Source organism: Clinocottus analis, unplaced genomic scaffold (genome assembly GCF_023055335.1).
Source record: "Clinocottus analis isolate CAN_PGR_092001 unplaced genomic scaffold, fCliAna1.0.p SCAF_2, whole genome shotgun sequence".
Classification (NCBI taxonomy): Eukaryota; Metazoa; Chordata; class Actinopteri; order Perciformes; family Cottidae; genus Clinocottus; species Clinocottus analis.
In genome coordinates this window covers 2,666,206-2,690,976 of record NW_027175931.1, presented here as the reverse complement: position 1 = coordinate 2,690,976, position 24,771 = coordinate 2,666,206, and the positions used below count along the sequence as shown (strand labels likewise).

The following is a 24,771-nucleotide window of genomic DNA, read 5'->3' as shown; positions in this document are numbered from 1 at the left end:
GAGGCTAAAGGGAGGAGGGACCAGAGGGGAGGAGGGAGGGGAGGGGGATGGGTGGAGCGAGGGTGGTGATGAGGGGGGAGGGGGCGCTAGGTCCTGACGCTACCTCATGGGCGCAATGGTAACACGGCGGGGCCCGGGTGGAAAGATGCCGATGGACACGCACACGCCGTCTTCCGCCGGAGGGAACCACACTCCTGAAACACACACACACACACAAAAACTTTATTTTAATTATATTCCTGCCGTGGGCCTCGCTGAAGGGCTTTCCCCACAATCTGAAGCCGTTAGCAGCGATGACGAGCATCAAGAACAACTAGCGTAAAAAAGTCGGTTACATGCCGCTACTACCACCGGTGGATGTCCCCGCCTTAGCCAGCTAGCGCTGCTGCTAGCTAGCGCTGCTGCTGCTGCTTCCACGTCGAGCCGGGCGTGGTCACGCTACATTTGAGTGGTTGTTGGAGGGCTGGCGCGAAGCTAGCAGGGAGCTAGACGAACGCTAGCTAGCTACAGCGGAGAGCTAGCAGGGAACTAGCAGCAGCGCTAGCTGGCTACAGAAAGGGACATCCACCGAAAGGTAGTAGCGGCTTATAACCCGACTTTTACGATATGTAGAAAATAGCCGATCATCTCCTTAACCGCAATTACTAATATTAATACCATTTGTTAAGCTGAGCAGGAACAAGCTAGTAAAAAAAGAGGGAACCATACAGATATTTAATGTATTACTATTCTAAAAATATATATATATGTTCCATAACCACCTTTACACTTTAGCCTTGTGATAATGGTGCCTCATTATATAGAGAGCCGAGATTATTCTGCAATTTTCGAAAGTAGCACATGGGTATATAATCACATATGCAAGTGCCTTTAAAAGCGGAATTTAAGAAATGTGAAATCGAGAAATAAGCCTGAAGGGTTAAACGTTCCTCACCTGATATTGAACGCATATAATTAGGGCTTAGCGCCTTTTAAGAGATACAAGTTTTACCAGCAACCATACAATAGTTAAATGGTGCAAATGCGCCGCTGACTTTCTTTACAGTGTGACCTCCCTCTCTACGGCCAATCAATGTGACGCAATCCCATCATTTTAGGCCACAGCAAGCAAAAAAAAAAGCCCTGAATATACTTAAGGTGTTTTTCCCGTGCGCGGCTCTCGCCTGTATGCACCGCTTTAAACGCCACCACCCCCCGACTATGCTGTAGTTTCTCAGAAAAGGTCTCCGCATGACTCTTTCCAGGGAAAGTACAGAACAGTAACTGGTACAGACCCACAAGGGAAGGCTTGAATCACACACACACACACACACACACAGCGTGTGTGTCTGCAGCTCACATGAGACATTGTTTGCCTGGATTCAAAATCCCCAAACAGCTGAGCGTTGCATTAGCGGCGACTCAGCTGCCGTTAGCTTCTTAGCGGACAAAAAGGCATTCATCACCGCGGCTTTTTCACACATCAGGGTTTTTTGTTTATTCAAGTATCCATCTGCACATAAAATCACCAACCAGCTGCTCACCTGCATTCATCCTTTGCTGCCTTTAAGAGACCTGCATTGTACATTGGACCCCCTTTTAGCATCCCCTGTCGGGCTATTCTGCCTTTTCTTCATGCATTAGGAAGCAGTGCACCGGATCATAAAACAAGGATCAGAGCCGCGGATCGGATCAAGTGTTGTTTCCACTGTCCCAAAAGTCATTTAAAGCGCTCTGTAGTCTCTAAAGCTTCAAACACCCTAAATGTTTTACTTTTACTTTGTTAAAGTCACCTATAGGATGGCTCCAAACAAATCTCACATTAATCGTTTTAATAATGCAATATAAACAGCTAATAAAGCATTACAATCCGCTAATAAAGCATTATAAGCTGCTAACACTGAGATAAGCCGCTTATGTATTATAAGCTCCTAATAATGAGTTATAGGCCGCTAATATGATATTATAGGTCGCTAATATGATACTACGAGTCACTATTACGGTATTATAAGTCACTAAGATGGTATTATAAGTCGCTAAGATGGTATTATAAGTCGCTAAGATGGTATTATAAGTCGCTAAGATGGTATTATAAGTCGCTAAGATGGTATTATAAGTCGCTAATATGTATTATAAGTCGCTAATGTATTATAAGATGCCAATAATGTATTATAAGCTGCTTAGGTTTGTAAACGCCTCATAATTAATCTCTAATCTCCATTTATGTTTGCTGTTTTCTCACCAACATTTAGTTTCACGAGACGAACGCATCACGATAACGTTATAGAGCCTGAACGCATCACGATAACGTTATAGAGCCTGAACGCATCACGATAACGTTAGAGCTTGAACGCATCACGATAACGTTATAGAGCCTGAACGCATCATGACGTCAATAAAAAAGGACCTGTCGGCTTCATTTATTTTTAATAAGGAGAAGCTGGAAGACAGGAAATGCAACGTCTGACCACGTAATAAAGGGGCAGCTGCTCCGACAACACACAGACACACACGCTGGGGAACAAAGTAATTGCCAGAACACTATCTCATGACCACGACCCATGAAAAGTGACAAGCTCTACATTTCCATAACAATTAATTCATCCAAGACTTGGAGCATGAAGTCTAATTTTGAGGGAAGGGGAGGCAATATTTAAATCACACAATATTGTTGTCAAAAGATTGTCATCACAGCGGCCATCGACGAGTCAGCTGACATCCGTGCGGCACGCTTAACTAAATTAAATCCCTTACCACACACACACACACACACACACACACACACACACACACACACACACACACACACACACACACACACAGCTGACAATTCCTCAAGCATTCACTGGTGATTTATGGGATGAAGAGGAGAGGGGAAACGTGACGAAGAAGAGCAGCAGTCTGGATAACACACACACAGACACACACAGTATCTGCTACTATGTATCCAAATCAAAAGATGTTTTATTTTTATTTTAGTGTGCATTAAACTCATTATAGTCGTCGCCTAGTTTAGTAAAAGAGTAAAAAAAGTTGTGCCACTCGTCCGCTCGAGTATCCGCCAGGTTTTAACGATAAAAGTGTCGTCATTGAAACGAACACGACGCCGTAGACGCCAGATTCTCCTCCCGGGTGGCGCCGCCTCCACGCGATGACACAACGCGCCGTGTGAATGAAAGCGGGGCGACTCCCGCAGCGGTTACGCTTCGCTCGTTTGTCTTTCGCCGGCTTTTCAAAAAGCACAGGCGGCGCGTTCTCCTTCGTGCCGCCTCGGCATTGAATGCTGCACGACAGGAGGTCCGTCGGCTCGCAATGTTGTTGTCGTTGTCGTCCTCTGCGAGTGCAACAGATGTGTCAATGCATGCGTGTGTTACTCGTTTCCCCTCGAGGGTTTAGAAGGATAATAAACCGTCAACGCTCCACGACTTATTCTGTCCTCGTGAAACCCGGCGAGGTGATTTAATGGACGTGTCAGGACGCGACGCAGCGACAAAAATAAATAAATAAATTTAAAAAAGGGGCCGGCTCGGCCGGTTTTGAGTGCAATCGAAACGGTTTACGGCTCGTGGAGCGAGAACCTGAACATCGAGTAAACCTCCACGCCGCCTGCGTGCATGCAGGAGGGAGGGAACAGCCGGTTTGCTTCTGCTGCAGAGCGGCTGCGTCGAGGATCAGGGATCCAGCCAGAGGGCGCTTTGGAGAGCGAGGCGGGGAGGCGGGCGAGTGAGAAAAAACACTTTAAAGGATATTTGAGGTCGTGCACATAAAAAAAAAGGGCACCTCCAGCCGGTGAATACAAAAACTAAATCAACTTCACTGCAGTGCTTCACCGGCAACACCGCTACACACACACACACACACACACACTCTAGTCAACAGTTATGGGACAAAATAACAACTGTAAGCAAATATCATTCCAGCAGAAATGAAATTGACGAGATATTCATTACTTATTTAAAAAAAACAAAAAAAAGAAAGAGGCAATTTTCCAAATAAATAGCTGTAGATACCAGACAGTCATTCGATTATTTCCTGGAGGAACTCTGCACACTGAGCGAGCCTTAAACACACCCGCTACGATGGTCTCACTGTGAAAAACTAATTAATAAAATGCCCCCGAAACTAATAGCAGTGGGACGTCGCTCGTCCTAAAAAAAACAGACGTGTGTGCTCGCTCACACCGGCAGCAGCAACAACAAAGGGACTAGGAGAGGAGATAGTCTAGGAATCAGGAGACAAGGTCATGAAGAAGAAGCGAGTCAGACGATGGAGACACACGAGCGATGGGAGCGCCGATGGTGGGATACAAATAAAATGCGCTGGAGAGACGGGGATGAGATGTGCCGCCTGTAACCCGACCGCTGCCCAGATTAAGGGCGCGAGGGATTATCCAGTTGCAGTTTCATCTCCGTGCTTTTTGTTCCGCGGAACGGAGACGGGGAGCAACTTGACCAAAACTCCACGGCACAAACTTAAGCGTTATCTTTGAGGGAAGGAGGCGGCGGCACGAAGAGGGCCGCCGGGAGCGTGACGGCCATTGTTAGCATATCGAACACGTGCAGTCAGTCTTAACACAAATAAAACACACACAACTTTAGGGCACACAAACTTGTGGGGACTTTGCAGCAGAAGCCCACACACTCGTATCAGCACCAAACAGTTTACAGACGACTCGTGCAGATGCAAACTGCGCCATGAGTGTGACCTTTGACCTCACCTCTCACTGGATGTGTGCGTCTTTAAAATCCCAGTTGTGTTTTACTAGAAATTGGAAAGACAGCAACCAATCACTCATGGAAGTTGCTCATCATCAATGCAACCCCAAAGCCCTGCTGGCAGGATTCAAAAGCACGTTTTTTCTTTAAACAATATCCGAAAGTACACCGAAGCTGAGAAAACAAGCTTTCCAACGGTCCTTGAACGCATCCGTCCAACCGAAACGACGCCATTGCATTTAAAAACATTGCATCCTAAACACTTATGATGTGGGATGTATAGAATATCAGTATTTGTCGTATAAAATCATCAAGAAATCTCCACTTTATTATATATATTTTTTCATTTAAGGGCTGGTAATAGTTTTACTGCACAGAAAACATGTTGGAGTTATCTCTACTTCTATAAAAAGGTGCAAAACTTTTATATTATTTCAGTGAAATGAGTCCAATGTGACAACAAAACGCCCTCTAAAACGGCTTCACAGCGGTTTTCTGACATGAAGCGGCGCCGTACATTTACATTTCGGTCGGTGGCCCCTCAGGATTCTGCTCGCTGCCTCTTTTCTTTTCCACAAGCCACAAAGACAGAAAACACGAGCCGACAAGCTTAAAAACATATTGCCGATTCGTACTCCGAGCAGGTAGCGAGGCTCCGATGTCATTTCAGCTCCGCCGTGGAGAGAAGCGGCGGTTTTGTTTTTTTCCAGCCATGTTGTTTTTTTTTCGTGCAGCTTTTCTTTTCTTCTTGGACGACAACAAGAGACTTCCAATTAGTCCTTTTCATCTCCTGCACAGGAAGTACGCGCACGCCTTTCAGAGCAACTTGTAGCAGGAGAGGACTCGCACAGCATTCATATTGTGTTGGACTTCAGGGAAAGTTCACCGGGAGCTTTTTGGCTCCAATTTGTCCGATGGGGACACGACGTATATTTTAAAGTGATCCAGCAGTGACGCCATCTACATCAATGCATGTCTCTTGACCTTTTGGAAACAGCGTGCGAAAATCCTCCTGTGCCAATTTTAAGTCCCAGCATGCCCCATTCAGACAATCTTTTGGCATAAAATACATATTTTTTTCCATTTTTGAACCGAACGACACAGTTTTTTGACTGAAACTCCTTCCTAACAGACCAAGACTTTTGTTTTGTTGTGATTTTTGTTGCAGATTCTGATTCTTTAGGTCCTAATCTTTCCAAAAAAGTGTCTTATTGACCGCTCCAGGAGGCCGTTTTGGGGAATCTTGCTCATATCATGCTTGATGTTCATAGATACGATGAAAATATCTTTTAAAAGTGATTTTTTTTTGCAGATATACATTTTTTTCCCCAAGACTTTGCTAAACAAATACATACAATAAACACAAATATAGGAATTAATTTGGGATTCCTATGATGACTCAAACAGGAGTAAAGGAGGTCTGGAGACAAAATTGGTTCCACAGTTTTCAAAAGTGCTTATTTTTGCAGCCGATAGTCTCAGGTGCTCAAAAATTGCAAATGGTTTACATCCTCATACTAAACCCAGAATATCTCCTTACCCACCAGGGCTCATTGAATAGTGTGAAAAGGTGTATTATATACAGAAAACACCCAGTTAAGAGGTTAATATAGCAGTATATGTGTTATATACCAGATCGGATGAAGCAGAACGCTACACGACTATCACAGTGCTCTCATTCGCCACCGGTCCATTGCCGTCCCACACACTAGTCACTAAAACATGGAGGGGAAAAAAGTGATTTGGGGCTTTAGCAAACCGGCAATCGCGAGATAAACACTTGAAATCTTTGGTCGTCACATGGAAAAACAAAACCTGTGACCCCCGAGAGTGAAACAAAGTCCTGACGGACGTGACTCAATAAGGCGCCTCTGCTTGCATCACGGCGGCGGTACGACTCACCCGGCTTTCATCAGGCCTTAATATTTATACTGTGCTCTCATATTGTCACCGAGACATTTTATAAAAGGAGAAACGGCATAAAAACTTAATCTCCTCTGAACCGAAACTACTCCCAGTGCTAAGATAAACCCACCGTTTGACATTCCTCTGTAAACTATCCTGCTCATTGGGGGGGAAAGGAGGATTAAAGCTATGTAGCGTATCACTGTTACAGATACAGATCTGTGATAGTACTTTATTAGTATTTCACCTAAAAATAACACACCCACTCAGCTCAGGTCATTGGGAAGTGTAATTATGAGTCACGACTGAACTGTAACAGGATCCAGAGAGCCGTCAATCATGAGTCACTCGCCACCTCAGTCACTGTCGCCTGTGAAGGAAAGCGAGGGAAGCGTTAGCGGTTCAGCTTGGCGGAAGGGCAAGATAGCGGAGGGCTGCTACATAGCGAAGGGCTACGAGATAGCGAAGGGCTACGAGATAGCGGAAGGTTACAAGATAGCGAAGGGCTACTAGATAGCGAGGGCTAATAGATAGCGGAAGGCTACTAGATAGCGAAGGGCTGCTAGATAGCGAAGGGCTACTAGATAGCGAAGGGCTACTAGATAGCGAAGGGCTACTAGATAGCGAAGGGCTACTAGATAGCAGAGGGCTACTAGATAGCAGAGGGCTACTAGATAGCGGAGGGCTACTAGATAGCGGAGGGCTACTAGATAGCGGAGGGCTACTAGATAGCGGAAGGCTACTAGATAGCGAAGGGGTACTATATAGCGAAGGGGTACTATATAGCGAAGGGGTACTATATAGCGAAGGGGTACGAGATAGCGAAGGGGTACGAGATAGCAGAGGACTGCTAGGTAGAGGAGGCTGCTAGGTAGAGGAGGCTGCTAGGTAGAGGAGGCTGCTAGGTAGAGGAGGCTGCTAGCTAACGAAGGGCTACTAGGTGATAACAAAGGGCTACTAGATGATAACAAAGGGCTACTAGATGATAACAAAGGGCTACTAGATGATAACAAAGGGCTACTAGATGATAACAAAGGGCTACTAGATGATAACAAAGGGCTACTAGATAACAAAGGGCAACTAGATGATAACAAAGGGCAACTAGGTGATAACAAAGGGCTACTAGGTGATAACAAAGGGCTACTAGATGATAACAAAGGGCTACTAGATGATAACAAAGGGCTACTAGATGATAACAAAGGGCAACTAGATGATAACAAAGGGCTACTAGATGATAACAAAGGGCTACTAGATGATAACAAAGGGCAACTAGATGATAACAAAGGGCTACTAGGTGATAACAAAGGGCTACTAGGTGATAACAAAGGGCTACTAGATGATAACAAAGGGCTACTAGATGATAACAAAGGGCTAATAGATGGGGAGGGCTGGATAGAGAGAACGGAAACAGCTCTTAGTTAAGGAGCTCTTTCTTAGCGAACTACAGTTCTTAGTTCAGCTCTTAGTGTAATGACATTTAAAGGGATTTCTCTTGGGTCGTAGCCTAAACAAGAAATAAATCAAAGCTGGAGCACATTCCCTCCATTCCAGGGTTGTTTTTTTTTGGTTCATGCGGATACGAGAACGCTGCGACAACATGTTTCAATTCCAAGCAACAGACGGGGTGGAAACCCGAGAAAATGTCACCGCCGCGCCGACGAGAAGAGGTCAAGCGGCTTCGCCGGCCTCCGCGAGAAGAGCAGCGGCGTCTTAGCATGAAGGCGATTCTCCCAAAGCGGGCTCTCACACGGCGGCGTGAACGCGCCACCGAGTCAGCAGAGGGGGAACACTCGCCCTCAGTCTGAAGTCCACACAGCCAGCCACAGGGGTGTGTGTGTGTGTGTGTGTGTGTGTGTGTGTGTGTGTGTGTGTGTGTGCATGCAGGTTTGTGTGTGTGTTTGTGTGCGAGTTCATGCTTGTGACGTGAGGATGGGGAGCCAGGCTCCAGTTTCCCCGCTAAGGCAGGAAAACAGCTGCTGGAGGGAGGAGAGAGACGGCCGAGTGCAAAGCAAAGCTCAGTGTTTCCCCCCCGACGGCACAAAACTACACACAACTACACACTCCAGACAAACCGTGGAAGGAAACCAACACACACACATGCATGCGCACAGACAGACTCATGCAGACACACACAGAAGCTTGCAGACACACAGACGCACGCACGCAGGCACACAAAAGCATGCAGAGACACAGATGCACGCAGACACACAAGAATGCAGATGCACTAACACACACACACACACACACACACACACACACACACACACAAGAATGCAGACACAGGCAGAGACACACAAAGAAGTGTGCAGACACAGACGCGCAGACTCACACAAGCAAGCAGACACACAGACACACACACAAGCACGCAGACACACACACAGAGAAGCATGCAGACACATATACATACATACACACACACACATAAGCATGCAGACACACAGAACCATACAAACACACACACTTTATCGTTTCCCAATTTTGGTTTCAATCAAACATTTCATGCCGTCTCTTCTGTATTTCAGGAGCAAGGTTCTCAATGTCTTCACCCTCCATTTTCCTCGGGGGTTTAATAACACATCACAAAAAACAAAAAACAAAGAACCGCAGCATCAACTTGATGGAGCGCAGGAGGAAGCTGCGTTCAGACGCCACGTGAAGCGACTCCACGGCGCTCATTGATTTTCAGGAGTCGTTTCACAGCCGATGGACTCGACTGGAGACGTTTACTGCGTCCGAGCCGTCAGTCAGACTGACGTCTACATTTAACAGGAAGTCAACCCCCCTCCCGGATTTAAACTTTCTTACACTGAACTACCAAAATCCAACTTGAATGTATTCGTTTTCTTATAAATGTATGCATGTGGTTTCTTTCAGTTCCATTTGTCCTAAAATAAGACTAAACACTCTAAATAACTCCAATATTTCCATTTTTGTGTTAATTCTATGCGGTCAAGTTGATGTAAACTAACCAGAGGACGCACCGTGTCGGCTAACATCAGAACGGGTTGATCTCGTGGTTCTGGTTTTACTTTTCAATCCCCCTCAAAAAAAAAAAAGGTATTGTTTCAGGAAGCTTAGTCATGAAAAGGTATCTTCTCTCTCTTCCTCCCTCCTTGGCTCCGACATCTCCCTCCCCCGCTCTCTACCTGCGTCTCTTCATCTCATCTTTCTCCCGTGGGAGATGAGGAAGTCTCTCTCTTTACACTCTCCTCTTCCTCCTCCTCCTCTTCCTCCATCAGCTAATGCACAACAGCATTCCTCTCTGCCTGCTTGCACTCCCCTGAGTGTGTTTTATGCTGAATTCTGCATTTATTCAACAAAAAAAAAAGCAAAGTGGCTTCAAATTAACCGGTGCAAGAAAACCAAAGTGGAGCTTTTGCTCTAAGGAACAAAAAGCTAAAGAAAAGAGGCATTCACCACATTTTCATAAGAGATTTCAACTACCGCCGCCCACGCTGAAGGCTGCTTTTGTTTGCCGCGAGCCTCCTCTTCCTCCTCCCCCTCCTCTTTGTCCTCGTCTTGACGTCGCATCGATACGAGAGCGGCGAGCAGCAGAGTGACCTCAGGCGAGGTTCAGAGTTAACAGTGGAAAAAAAAAGGCAGCTGGGAGTTCGTCTGCAGTCATTTAGGAGGACAAAATCATCACGAGAAGGCGGGTTTGGGAGGAAATAAAGTGTTTTAGTTGCATCATCCACTGCAAAATAAGCACTGGGAAGCTAGTTCACTGCAGGGACAAACTACGGTTTGGGAAATTGGCAAGAAAACGGCAATAGGGTGATGAAAATACGTCAAATAATGAATTCACAGAAAGAAACGAGGACGGGAAAGAGTCGCTATTCAAGAAAACAAAGTTATAACCCCGTTATGCTCGCGGCACATAATGCACGTTTTACCCTCTGCATTAGAAAAGTCCTCTACTTCTAGTCAGGATTGTGTCACTTTAGAGGACTCAAACATGTCTTTTCTGCAGTAAAAAAGAGTTATTACCATGTTATAAATCATGAAAATGTCACATGCGACATAGTTCCAAGTGTAGGAAAACAAACTGAGGCTTTACGCGCTACTTTTATTGAGCTAGCCATGATTTTACAATCTACTTAAAGCGTGTTCAGTCAACGTTTCACGAAATTTTTTGGTCACGTGACAAATAAAATATAATTGCGCAATATAGTCGTTTTTTTTTCTCAGTATCAAGGTAAATTTAGAGCGAGATTTTAAAATTAAAGCTTCATTTTGGCCGCTTTTTCCCGCCCGATGTGTTCAAGGACCGTCGGAAAGATGGAAATCTGAACAAAGTCACGCTTCTGGCGAGGACAAACATTGAGGTGCTTTTCAATGCATCCGGTAGAGTTTGAAGATCAGAGGGACCTTGATTGAAATAAATAAACTGCTCCTTTCATCTGCCGTAAAGCAGATTGCCGACTTTACAGCGTGCCGATCGAAGAGTCTAGTCGGCCAATAAAAGGCCCATTTGTCCAAAACGACTTCCTGCTCCTCCGACCGGCAGACTGGCGGGCGGAGGATGAGCAGCGCTCCGCCGCCTCCATGTCTCCCTTCGCCCAGGAGAAGAATGCTTTGGCGACCAGATGTTGGAAGCCGCCGGAGCCAAAGCTAAAAAAACTCAGTGAGAGTCCAGTCCAGAGACATTGAAGAAGGAAAAAAAAACAAGGTACGAGACAGAAATATGGGATCGGCAAGCTCAAAACGCACGAGTCATTTGTGGGTATTTACATTCCCACATGGCAATACTTTTAAAAATTTGCTGCGTTTATTTACCGCTGAAAACAACCCACAAGTTCTGACATAAAAACACACCCGAAAGCTTTTTTATTTAAACAACTTCTTCAAGGGAAACGTTGACTTCGTCTCAGCCAGGGTCGCATGGATAAAACATTTAAATAGATGCTGGATTACATCGTGTAGGGGCCTGCGTTTTACATCCGGTGTGTGGAACCGATTTGGTCCACATGACACATGAGCCCGTCTCACGCGTTGAACATATCCGTTATTAAAGAAAACGCTGCGTGGCCACATGTCAGGCCGATGGCGGTCTGCATTGTACTAGTTTACGCGTTTAGCATATGACAGACGCCTTCACCGGATTCATGAGCACAAAAAAAAACGCCTTTTTTCTGGACTGTTTTGTCATAATGTCTATAGTTTCTCGGTTCTGTCGCTTTAATTCTTTTACGAAAGAGAAAAAAGCATTTTCTGACGTTTCCCGTCGCTACAGGATGAAACCTTAAGCCGAAAGCCTGCAGTCCGTGTCGGCTGCTTTTGGGTTTCGGACCCGCTGCAATATTTAGCAGCCAGACTCGGATCGGTTTCCCGGTGCCTCCAGGTCAGCCCAAAACCGGTCTGATCAGGTTTCTCCAGCTGGGTTATAGAGGTCTTCACATCACCAACAGTGATGATGCTTTGTCACTCGCCATTTATGGAAGAAGTGATCAGATCTTTTACTCGAGTACGAGATGCCGGACGTTAACTAATTTAAGTACGTCGTTTAAAGTGCAAAAGTAACGGCAGTAGAATAAACTCACAAATAAAGACGTACAGGATGAATATAACATTACATTTAGCTGACGCTTACATCCCAAAAATATTACAATAAGTGGATTCAACCACGAGTACAAACTCAGAACAACAAGAATCGAGAAAGTACAATTTCTTCAAGAAAGTCAAACTACATCCACTGAGAGATGTCAAGTTAGGTGTGTGATGCTACCTGTGTTTCAGATTGGGGAAACGAGAGGATCAGTTGGGCGTCATCGGCATAGCTATGGTAGGAAAAAAGCCATGCGAGCGAATGACTGAGCCGAGAGAGAGTTGGCGTTTGGGGAAAAGAGGAGAGGACCCAGGACGGCGCCCTGAGGGACCCCAGAAGTGAGAGGACAAGGTTCAGAGTGCGCCCGTTGAGGCAGGATATAATTTTTGCTGCAGTTTTCTTGTGAAATACTGGATCATTTGAACAGTTGGATGAACCCATGTGAAAAGGTTTAGAGTTTAGACTCAAACGATGTCAGAAACATTACAAAGAACCACAAATAAGACGTCGTTTGATTGGCCAAAAAGCAGAAAACTGGGCTCCACTTGAACTTTGCATATCATAAGATAATGGAATATTGTAAAATCTTCATTTGTAAAGTAACGAGTAACTAAAGCGCCAAATATTTCCCCCTGAACAATAAGTGTAGTATACTCAAGTCGTCCCAAATTTGCACCCGAGAACAGTAACTTCAATAAATGAAAAATCCCGTCACCACACGCAGCCGCGGGGCTGAAGCCGGACGAGTGGGATCGAAAGCTCACCTCTTTAATCCATCGGAGTGCAGGCGCGTTGAGAAGAGAGCATCTCCGCCACGCCGACGTGGTCAGGTCCGGCTACTTCCTGTTGAAACGAGACACAACCGGTTCGATTAGCACATTGACGACACTGAAGAGGTGTCGCTGTGACGTTCGGCGGCCTTGAAGAAGAGGAGGAGGAGGAGGAAGAGCAGGAGGCGGCGGCGCGACAGTTAACGGAGCGTCTCCATGAGCTCAGAACACCGAACACAACGGAGGCGATTAGAGGCAATGGTGCGAGATAATGTGTTGCATTACACACAGACACTAAGTGCCACTCGAGCGCTGGTGGATGTTCTCCTGAGTAAACCTGCGCCGCTTCGGGTCCAGTTTGAAATGAAGAGGACAGCGACGAAGAGATACGAAAGGATAGAGAGAAACTAAAGCCAAGACGAAGATAAAACAGCGTTAGTGCAGTTATGAGTGAGGGTTTCCGCGCGTAAAGATGCGAAATAAAAAGCAGCTGAAAGAGACAGACGGAGGCGCTACGCTTCAGCGCCGATGTTACCCCTCCCCGTGGTCAAGCGCCACTTCACTCCTCTGAAACGCCATCGGTTCGAGTAAAGCACTCGAAGCGGAGTAGCCCTTCTGCACGCGTTAAGGTTTCTTTTTTAAACAGGCTTTATGATCAACAGAAACCACGTTAGCGTCAATATAATCCTCCCAGCAACCTGGTTCTCGTGAGCATGCTAACGAAGTGAACGAGACGTCGTTGTCGTCGCCGCCGCTCGTGTCAAACTTTAACGCACAACAACAACAAAAAGGGCGCTAAAGGAGGGAACGTTGGGCAAAGAAAGGAGCGGTGCATCGGTGCCGAAGGTGTTTGGATCGTGTTGCAAAGTTTATTTTAAGACATCAAGACCCCAAAAGTACCTGGGCCTCCTATAAAATTAATTTTTTTTACAGCGAATCAATAAAACAGTTTGTAAAAACTTAAACTGAATATCAATAAACAGAAACACAAAAAAACCTCCAGTGTCATTTAACACGTTTGTCTATAATCCAGATCACACCCCTGACATTACCATGGCAGCAAACTTTGATTGACACCCCGACGCCGGCAGGAATGATCCACCGATCCAATACTGTGGCAACACGGTGCCGTGTACACACTATATTATAGAGAAAAACACATGCAGGCACGCAAACAAAACATGGAAAACCAACGGATCCAGGCCGCCGGTCGAGTGTGTGTGTGTGTGTTGATGTGTGTGTATGTGTGTGTGTGGTCTGCCTGAGACAGCAGGGTGGCTTACGTGGCTCACACGGCAAAGCCTACTCTCCGGCGCCCTTCATTCCTCACCACCTGCCCACATAGCGTTAGAGGAACAACAAGTGAGCCGGCGCGGAGACGAAAGTTGAAAAAAATAAATAAATTGAAAGAAAAAAGGAATAACTGTGCTCACAAAAGATGAACATGACAACCAGAGAGGACACACACTGAAGCTAGCAGCTAGCTAAAAGCTAACGATAGCCCAATTCAAGTTCCAGCACATACCTAAAGTTACTACAAGGTACTTTCATTTTCCCAGCGCACCAGGGTCCCTTTAGAAAACCTCTCGTTTTACTGCAGCGGTCTGCTACCTGCCGTCCTGCTGCTGGTTCCTTCCCTCCCATCGAAGCCCGAATCCTCAGCGTTTCATCATAACCAGTTAGATGTTCCTCCCAGTAAAAGCTCCCACTGCCTCCTGTCCAAAGACTGCAACACCTGCAAGGGCTCCTCCAGAGGTCTCATCCTGCAGGGCATGTCGATACTGGTGATTCCCTTTATCGGACCAGTGCACGAGGTATTCATTAACCTACTGACATTCAAGAGGACAATCGGTGCACAGTAACTGGAGGGTAACTTTAAAATTAGCCGTTTAACAAGCTGCACAAGAGAGACGATAAAAAAAAAAAAAAGGGTTTTGGATGCGATTATGCAGCTTTTTAACGGCGGTTTGAGGGAACATTTATCAGTCGGATGCCCCTGGAGACTCACCGCCTCATCCAACCGTCTCTCCTCAATCCCAAAAAAACACTCTCCAGCCACCAGACGCGTCTGTTGTCTGAGCGAGAGTGGAGCACGGGGGCCCGGGCACCATTAAAAAGCCGTAGCGCAAAGATGGGTGACACTGCGGCGCGAAGACGGATGACCTTGTTAGGAGCCCGAGGGTGCTTCATCGCGCACCCCCTCCTCCTCCTCTTCCTCGTAAATGCCGAATGCGGCCGACTGCTGAAGAAACCATAAATAAAAATCCTGAAATACTTCACACATAAAGAGCATCTCCTGCCTGCGCTGCCCTTTGTTCGGCTGACAGATAGTAAATAGAAAAGCTGCGGTAGGAAAAGCGATGCGTGTGGGAATGGATTCATTTACATCACGACAGTTTGTTCTCTTGTTTCCTTCATCCGAACTTTTTCAGACTAAGAGTCTAACTTTTCATATGAAAAGTATCAGAGTAAACAGTCAAAAATAAAAAACATACCCAAAAGTAATCCTTAAGACAGACTTTAGAGCTTGAATTTGCATTTTTTAAATTGCTTTAATTTAAAAATATACTTATAAAGAAAATGTTGGCATGAGTTGTTTTAATTTTCTCTAACATCCAGTTTTTTTTTTACGAGGCAGCGCTTGAACGCGTCATAATCAACCCTGCGTTAAAGTTTCAACATCATTTCGGTTTTTAATCTGTAAAAAACGAAGAGACAATCGACGGGTACACGAGCACGGGGCCGTTCAAGCACCTTAAAACGATAAAAATCACTTAATATTTGCTTCCCATTCTCAAAAAATAATTCCCAGGACAATTCTTCCTTTCTGCTACCTGCTAAGGAGGAAAAAAAAGTCATTTCTAAGAAGCACAAGTTTAAAATTTCAGCACCTCTTCTCTAAAAAAAAAAACAGCAAAAAAAAAAAAAACCCAAGTAGATGTCCACAGTGTGTACCCCCATCTTCATCATCTCAGCACAAAAATAGCCACACACACACACACACACACACACACACACACACACACACACACACACACACACACACACACACACACACACACGACTAATGCAGCCAATTAGGCTGCACATTTTGACGGTGCAACCGCCCGTGCTCAAAAGTGACCCGACACGCTCCGCATGTTGGCCACGGGACGGTCCTGATGACATTAGAGCGTGTGTGAGAGAGTGTGAGTGTGTGTGTGTGTGTGTGTGTGTTGGCTTAACTGGTGAAAAGGCACGTTGACAGATCAAAAAAGTGCCGCGTCACTTCTGTCGGCCAGATTAGCGGCTCGTGGCCTCGTTCACCCTTTGGAGAGGAAATCGGTCGTTAGCTCCGGCCGAACGCGGCCTGGCGTTAACGCGGCCTGGCGTTAACGCGGCGTGGCTTAACGGGCTGCTGTGCTCCGGCACTTGACTGGGTTTCTAATTTAAAAAACGCTAAACAAAATCTGGAGGTAAGAAAGGAGTCGAGGGAGGGGGCGAGTGTCTGTCCTGTTTTTGAGGCGCTTTGATCAAAACCTCCCGCCACAGAAACGATCAGCCTCAAAACACACAGTATTTTATCCTCCTGACCCTCAGGGGAACAACAGAGCAACAGCTGGTTGCGTTGACCTTGGCGTTGCCGCCACAGTTTATCTGAACAACTAGAAACTCCCAAAAAATAAAAGCCGGGGCACACTTTGTTTTGCCGATATCTTTTGCTTCGTGAAAAAAAAACAGGGACGCACGACCTACATAGCTTCAAACCATTAATGCACGCAAAAATAAAAAGATGAGGGAGCGCTCTTCAGACGGGACTCGCCGCTGCGAACAAGAGATCCTAAAACGTTGCGGGGCCGGAAACCAGCGGGCGAACGAGGCGGAGGAGGAACGGGATTCCAGCGGCGCGCGTCCAGGAGCGCATGGGACGACTCAATTATTGATGCCGCTGTAGCGTCGCACAAAACAAACGGCTGGTTTGGAAAAAGGGACGCGTGGAGTGCAGGACGCCGCGAAAGCGTTCTCCACCGCTGCATTTAAAAAAATAAAAGGAAAGAAACAGAACGGGGAAGCCGAGACGCTGGACAGATGACTGGTGTTATACTTAAACTTTAACGTCCTAGACGAGTCCGAAGAGCAAGAAAACACTCGCTATAAACCACTAAAGTAATCTTGTTTCAGGCGAGAAAGTTGAATAAATGCAGTTGTTTTTTAACTTTACATTAAAACACTAGCTCTATGTGAACCTACGATGCAACATTACAACTATTAATGCCAATTTCAATGACCTCTATATACAGATAACCACTATAGATGACAAAATGATCACTTTTAGAAATTGTGACTCACATTTTCTGTAACCAAAATGCATTTTAACTCATACCATCACGTCCTAAGCGTTCTTTCTGCTCGCCAGCGAGGACTGAAGTCTCAGAAGAGACGTGTCATGGCGTCTAATGCCATTTGACGCATGTCAATATGTCATTTAAATGTACAGAAACAGTTTTTTTGGGGCCGTTTGAGGAGCTGCCGTCCTTCCTCGTCTACTACTAACGTTAGCGATGATGCTACACAGAGAAGTTTGATCAGAAGAACAGGATCGCTTTGACTTTCTTTACAAACAAGAATAAAAAAATAAAGCAACATAAGATTCCTTCCTTCACATAATAAGCAAAAAGAACTGATGAAGTATCGATAAGCGACCGAAACAATGTGCAGTATCATCGCTATGACCTCAAGAAAAACAAGGAGCACACCCTCCTCTTCATCACTTTGACATGTGCTACCCTCGTCATCCTCCGTTTCCCTCCGCTGTAAAGGTCACCCGAGGTGAGGCGGTGTCTCAGTGTCTGCCCTCGCCATGACCCGGAGGTCTGGGAACGCCGGGAAGAACAGAAAAAGAGAGAGGAAGAGGACGAGGAGAGCGCAGGAAGGAAGGGGGAAACTTCCTGCTTCCAGGTCGAGGTTTTAAAAACATCTCATTAAAAAGCACAATGGTCAAATACAAAGATGAGCTTTCAGCGTCAATACGTACAGAACATCCGGTTCTCTGCTAATCCTCTTTAGTGCTTTGACGTAAAACATTTAGAGACCAGGAATATTCATCACCAGTTCATAGAAGAAGAAACAAAAAGGGCACAAGAGCAAGACCTTTGTCACACCGACGCGAAAACAACACCCCGACTTCGTAATTGGACGTGCAAATTTAGCGAAAGAATCAACGACGTCGCACCTTTTTTCATATAACCGCGTGTCTCTTTTCTGCCTGCGAGAGCTCGGAGAGTTGTGTGAAGGCCACTCTCCTCCACAGCTTATTAAAACCGCTCCGCTATTTAACACCTTTCTCAGTGTTGCGCGTCCTCCTTACACGCCATTCGACTCATTTCCTTTAGCGCGAGTCCCATTTCCCATGTGCGTACAGGGCGGACATTAGTCCCATAAAGATCCAACAGAGCTTTTAACCGCACCATCGGCAAAGTGTCTCCATTCAAACCCCATCGCATTGGCGTATTGCTGTATATATTGGAGGTGGGACACTCTGGTATCATCATGCCGCCATGTCGAGCACCATTACTACGAGCTGAACAAATCCACTGTCAGGAGTAGTGTTCATTCACAGGAGTTAGCAGCTCAATGCGGCGGATGATGCAGCGGTGTACCAGTATAGAAACGTGTGGGCGGGAGCTTCTTCCAGGGGGGGAAAGCGCTTTAAACCACATCCTCTTCAGATGTGGAAGATAAACAGCCGTAGTAACTCATCCCTTCATTCTCTCTCTCTGTAGGGAGGAACATCCGTCATCTGCCTGATGTGCAGGATGAGAATACAATCTTGGGCTCGCATCGCTCAGCCGGCAGCGACAGGCAACAGTGACGCGTTTCAGTAAACTGTTCTGTTACAACCGCGCCTGGAGGAAAACGTGCTGTTTTTTTTTAAAAGGGTAAGCATAATAGAGGAATTCTCGCACTTGAGAAAAATATATATATAATAGTTTCATGTCATATTTAATGACGACAATCTGACGGCAGCACCAATGTTCAACAATCCAAGTTGAGAAATGTCAGAAACGTGCAACAATCCCCGGTTTTAAAGAGCAAATTCCAGTAGGAAGGGTTTTAAAAACATGGTTTCTCTTTGACCAGCAGGTGGCGACTCCTCTGGTTGTATAGAAGTCTACGCTTCATGTGTTAAAGCTGCATTCTCTCTCCTGACCACCAGGGGGCGACTCCTCTGGTTGTATAGAAGTCCATGCTTAATGTGTTGAAGCTGCATTCTCTCACCTGACCACCACGGGGCGACTCCTCTGGTTGTATAGAAGTCCATGCTTAATGTGTTGAAGCTGCATTCTCTCACCTGACCACCACGGGGCGACTCCTCTGGTTGTATAGAAGTCTATTCTTCGTGTGTTGAAGCTGTGTTCTCTCTCCTGACCACCAGGGGGCAACTCCTCTGGTTGTATAGAAGTCTATGCTTCATGTGTTAAAGCTGTGTTTTCTCTCCTGACCACCAGGGGGCGACTCCTCTGGTTGTATAGAAGTCTATGCTTCATGTGTGAAAGCTGCATTCTCTCTCCTGACCACCAGGGGGCGACTCCTCTGGTTGTATAGAAGTCTACTCTACTTCTCTCTTTATGTATTCCCTCAGTAAACATTGTAAACATCAGTTTATGGCCTCAATCTCTAGCTTACATACATCTTGAGGTTTATTTAATAACTCATCATGTCCTGTCACTCCTTCGCCGTCCACTTTCGTATCATTGGCTGCAAAAAAAAATCCAAGATGGCGACAACCAAAACGCCCAACTTGAGACTTCAAAGACGGCAGTCCACAAACCAACCAGTGCCGTCACCATGACCGTATCTACTTCTTATAGACTAGTCTATGATTTCGTGTCCTATTTATTACTCAAAGTCTGAAGCCAGAGGCTTGAAAATCCACTTTATCTAGACAGGGTGATTCATCAAAATGGAGCCACACTTTGGGTGTTTTTTTTATTTTTTTTTTTTAGGTAAATACTGCAAAGTGCAGCTGTGGCTCAAAGAACAATTATTCTCTAACCGGGCGAACACTCGTCCAAAAAAATCATTTAAATGGCCCTCAAGAGCAAATAAACATGACCGGCAACGATTAAAAAAAAAAAAAAAAAGAAGACAGCAATCCAATTTAGAGCGAGTCCCTCGAGTGATTAGATTCTATTAAATGGCGCAAAACACAGCGGCCCCCGCTGGCCTTTTAAAAATGACCCGCTGTCCCGTAAAAGCCCGGGCGTGGCCCTGCTCGTCGGAGGATTGCTCTTAATGGGATTTCACAACATTAAACATTCGACTGAGTCAGCGTCAGCGCCAGGCACGCTGGGTACAGCGCCCCTCCGCCGGGACAGCCTCGTCTCCGGCGGTGTGCACATAATGTGTGTGTGTCTGTGTGTAGAACGATTGTGAGTCAGTCGAGAGTGACAGGATGGACAATTATCAGATATGCGTCGACAGCAGAGAAAATCCCAGGAGATAACTATTGAATGTAGCTCCTCTTGACAGACGCCACATTGAATATTTATGTATAAAAGTCGGGGAGGGGAAAAACATCTCCGGGCGCGTTGCAGCGGGAATTCACTCGTGACCGTTGCAGCTCCTCGTTTCGGACCCGAGCGTTTAAAAGGCCATTGTGTTTTTCAGGGCACTGCCCTTTCTGTAAATATTTTTTTTTTTTAAATCATAAGCTGCAAGTGGATTAGTCATCGTGATGTCACCCGTTGGTTTGTGGACTGACCTTTTGAAGCCTTCAGTTCAGTGATTCGGCCGTCGCCATCTTGGCTTTTTACAACCAATGAAGGGAAAGGGGAGGAAGCCCCGCCCCTAAAGCGTGCCTTGCTTTACGGTCTGTTGAAGAAGACTTAAAACTAGAGATTGAGACATAAACTCATGTCTACAAGGTTTACTGAGGGAATACATCAAGAGAGAAGTACAACCGGAGGAGTCGCCTCCTGGTGGTCAGAAGAGAGAATGTAGCTTCAACACATGAAGTATAGACTTCTATACAACCAGAGGAGTCGCCTCCTGGTGGTCAGAAGAGAGAATGTAGCTTCAACACATGAAGTATAGACTTCTATACAACCAGAGGAGAGTGTCCCCCTGCTGGTCAGTAGAGAGAAAGCAGGATTCATTAAACTTCTACATTGGCTTCACTCATCAGAGGCTGTTGCATGTTTTGAACGTTGGTTTTTTTGTTTTTTTTAAGTGGCCAGTTTTCTTGTCATCAGTCATCCGGTGTATTCGCGTCACACAAGACGAACCATTAATGCGAGCAGCCAAGCGGCAAAGACCTTTCATGTGAACCTCTTAGCTGGAGATATAAACCGGATAGCACAGAAGCAATTACTCCATTGATTGCTTAGTCGATTAACAACTATTTTAAAAAACGATTACGCAGAAAAAAAAAAAAAAGCTAAGAAATATGTGCTGCCTTAAAATTGAAGGTTACATCATATTAGCCACGAAAAAAGGGGGAGAAAGTGCAACGTCTTGGTGGTAAAAACTTGACAAACTACTGGTGGAGATAATGATGCCCCCCTCCGCCCCCCCACCCGGAGCCGAATAAGCAGAACATGCTGAAGCCTCATGATCGATGTCAGGACCGGGCTCGTGACAGCAGAAGGGGGCTGAAGGGGAGAGAAAGCAGTCAGCTGTCATCACAACTGATTTGCTACTTGACGAATGTGTCGACATAAATTCACCGAACGTCACCACAGCGAGGGTTGCGAGCGTGGCAGTTAGTTGCATCGCCGCTGTACCACCAACAGAGAATGGCCAATGTGTCAGATTGCTGCAGAACACTTCAAGGGAAAAAGGAGAAATAACTATTACGCATTTCCAAATCTTTGAATCGTCTGTTTTTGTGCAAATTACTGTCGATGGCGGGTGACACAAAATGGACGGTGGACACCGACTCTAGGGCGGTTGACATTATTTTTTGGGATGGTTCTTAGTTAAAGAGAGTCTTGCTGTCAATTATATAGTTTATAGACAAAAAAATATATACTTTGTTAATTTAATTGGTCCGATACAGCCCAAAATGCTCATTTACGCCACACAGGAACAACAAAACGTGTCACTCGCTAACCGATCTGTACATGCTGCCCGATTGCTACTGCACACTAGTGCTACACACCCTTGTGTAAAACACTCTTTCAACCCCAATGTTTTTCCTCCAGATAATGATACACTGAACAATGCATCAGCGTTGAAAGACAGGAGGGCCAGCGAGCCCATTATCAGCGCCGTCCTGCTTGGCTAATTAGCATCCGCTAACGCTAGCGGAGGTTGCTTCGAGTCCCATTGTGATGCGTTCGAGCTTTATTAAAACATTTAATTAAATACAGCCGTTAGAAGGAGCCGATCACAGCATTAGAAACACTAGCTCTCAGCAGGCGACAATATAGAACTAAAGCAATTAAAAATATTGAAATAAAAAAATTGCATCCACGTCCAAGCTTTGGTCCAACCCTTTTTCTTGAAATGGCCAAACTAACAAACACCCTTTTACTTAGTTTCCTGGTCGACTCTGGATCTGTGGAGATCTCCACTGCTGACCTTTGAATACTGTGAGCCCCGGGCACGTTCATGCCACCCACCCTGGCGCTAACAGCGAGGTCAACTGGGGTCATCCGGGGTTAAACCCCAGCTGGTGTGGAAATAAGAGTGCAGGGGTCAACAGCTCCTTCTATGACGGGGAACTTTATCCCGGCGTGCAACAGTATAAAGGAAGCTAATTAACATGTAAACCATTTTGCACACAGCAAAAGGCGTTATCCTCGGATATATATATATATACACATACATAAAACAATAGCAACACCAAATGAACATGAGACCAAAACCACCACAACAACAGAGGCCCCAGCTGATGTCCATCCCAATCTCAACCCCATCTGCTGCGGTCGGGTCCACCCACACAAAACCTCTCATAACACTATCTGGACAGGAGCCTGGCGAAGCCCGGGAGGGCAAAGCAGATGGTGTACGGTAGCAGGCGAGAAGCATTTAGCCCTTTGAATGAAGCAGGCAAAGCCAACCGGCACACCGGATGAAGTCAAAAGGAGTCCACACTTTCTGCCGCTTCGAGGGCAGTAGGGCGCCTTGTTTGCTCACCTGGAATAATGTAAGCCTTTGCTTAGTCAAAGGAAAAGCTCAGGGGTGGGGGATAGGGTAGATAAATAAATAAATAAATAAATGAAGCTGCCTGAGCTTCTGGGTTGAAAACTCCATAAAAAATATGAGCAACTTAAATTGCTGGCAACAGAATCATGTTTTTTTCCCCCCATTATTTCCCCGGGCCAAAAAGTGTGGTGGGGGATTAATTCATTTTTATTTATTTATTTAAAATATAAGTCTACCTTTAAGGCAGCTTTCTGGTTGACAGCATAACATATTATTGCCTCGTGCGTCTCTCTCTTTCTCTCGATCTCTCTCGACTGGAGACAGACAGCGAGCCAAAAGCCCCATCCAAAAATCTGTCAGTTTAGTATTGACGTTACGTACACACGTTGAATCATTAAAACACAACCACCTGGGAAGATTAACGTGTCACTAAAGGGTCTTCTAGATATTTCGGCGTGTGAATGACTTCCAAACAAGCAATTAATATCTGCATAAAAACACCTTTTTTTTTAAGAGACTCCTGCTCGTTTTCTGCAGCACCAGTTCTACCTGTTAAGTTCAGAGCGTGAAACAAGTCAACAAGTGAAAACGCTTTAAATAAATGAAATAAAGGACTTCTTTTGTACCGGAATTCTGTGTGGTCACCAGATAAATAAATCCCCATGGTTATGAGTCACCATTGTGTGTTTTTGTTTGTGGAAAGAGGAATAGAGCACTAAATTAACGTTATATTTAATAGAGTTTCGCGTGGGGGGAGCTGGCGTGGTGCGAAAGGAACGAATCGTTAACGCAGAAGAGAAAGAAAGGAAAGAAAAGGAGGAGGAAAGTTTTAAACAGGAGTTTTCTACGTTGAAAGCGACACCATAAACACATTCACGATCATTTTTGTTACGTAAGAGGAAACACAAGTTAACTCACCGTACATCCAAAGGGAAAAAGGTTTCGAGAAAGGGCGACCTGACCAACAACAAAAAAAAAACAACCTCTCACGACGCCAAGTTTCTTTTATCCTTCACCTCCCCCCCAAAAAATAAAACCCTGACCAGTAAGAGTGACACACACCCAGCGGACGGGTTGTGTTTAAAGTAAAGCACACACACAAAAATAAGTGATAATGTCTCCGCTTTGACGGAGTAAAAGGAGGGTTTTCACGCGCAAGCGGGCGGCTTTTCTTTGTTCCTCCTGCCCGCAGCCTGTTCCGTGGATATTATCACCGCTCGCGAGCCTTTGACGGCCGCTGATTGGCTGGACGGTCGGGATCAGGAAAAGGTGACTGGAGTCAAGTCGGCCGGAATAACGAACGCAACTTCCGCTCGCGACGTCCTTCAAGAAAAAGCTTTTGGGATTAAAACACTATTTTCGTATTGAGTGTTTTTATGAATACATTTAATACGTGGTAACGACGCTAAATTACAGTTTTGGTGTGTTTTCATACTGCTGAAAGCTGTTTCAACCCCAAACGTGGCTAATTATGTGCTTTTATTTTGTAGGAATCTTTACTATACTTCCGGTAAGATGCTTGCTTGGCGGAAACTTGACATAGTTATATTCTGACCTTAATCACGAACTGCCTGCTGCACTTTATAGTTTATTTTCTTGCTTTTGAAGTGAATATCTTTATAGTATGTAAAATAATGACTTAGCGTGTCATAATTACGACTTATTATCTCTAGTAAGTCATAAATAAAGGAGCTGCTATGTCATTATTTTTTTTAGAAAGTCTTTC

The 24,771-nt window shown here is 45.4% G+C and overlaps 1 long non-coding RNA gene across 1 annotated transcript; it reads right to left on the bottom strand.

Moving 5' to 3' along the window:
- Nucleotide 1: 1 nt before the first annotated feature.
- On the bottom strand, nucleotides 2-24,232 carry LOC137790666 (uncharacterized). Its single transcript, XR_011077944.1, has 3 exons — nucleotides 23,964-24,232; nucleotides 12,909-12,987; nucleotides 2-194 (listed from the first exon to the last, which is right to left on the bottom strand). It is a non-coding gene; the product is annotated as an uncharacterized lncRNA (long non-coding RNA).
- Between the last annotated feature and the right edge of the window lie 539 nt (nucleotides 24,233-24,771).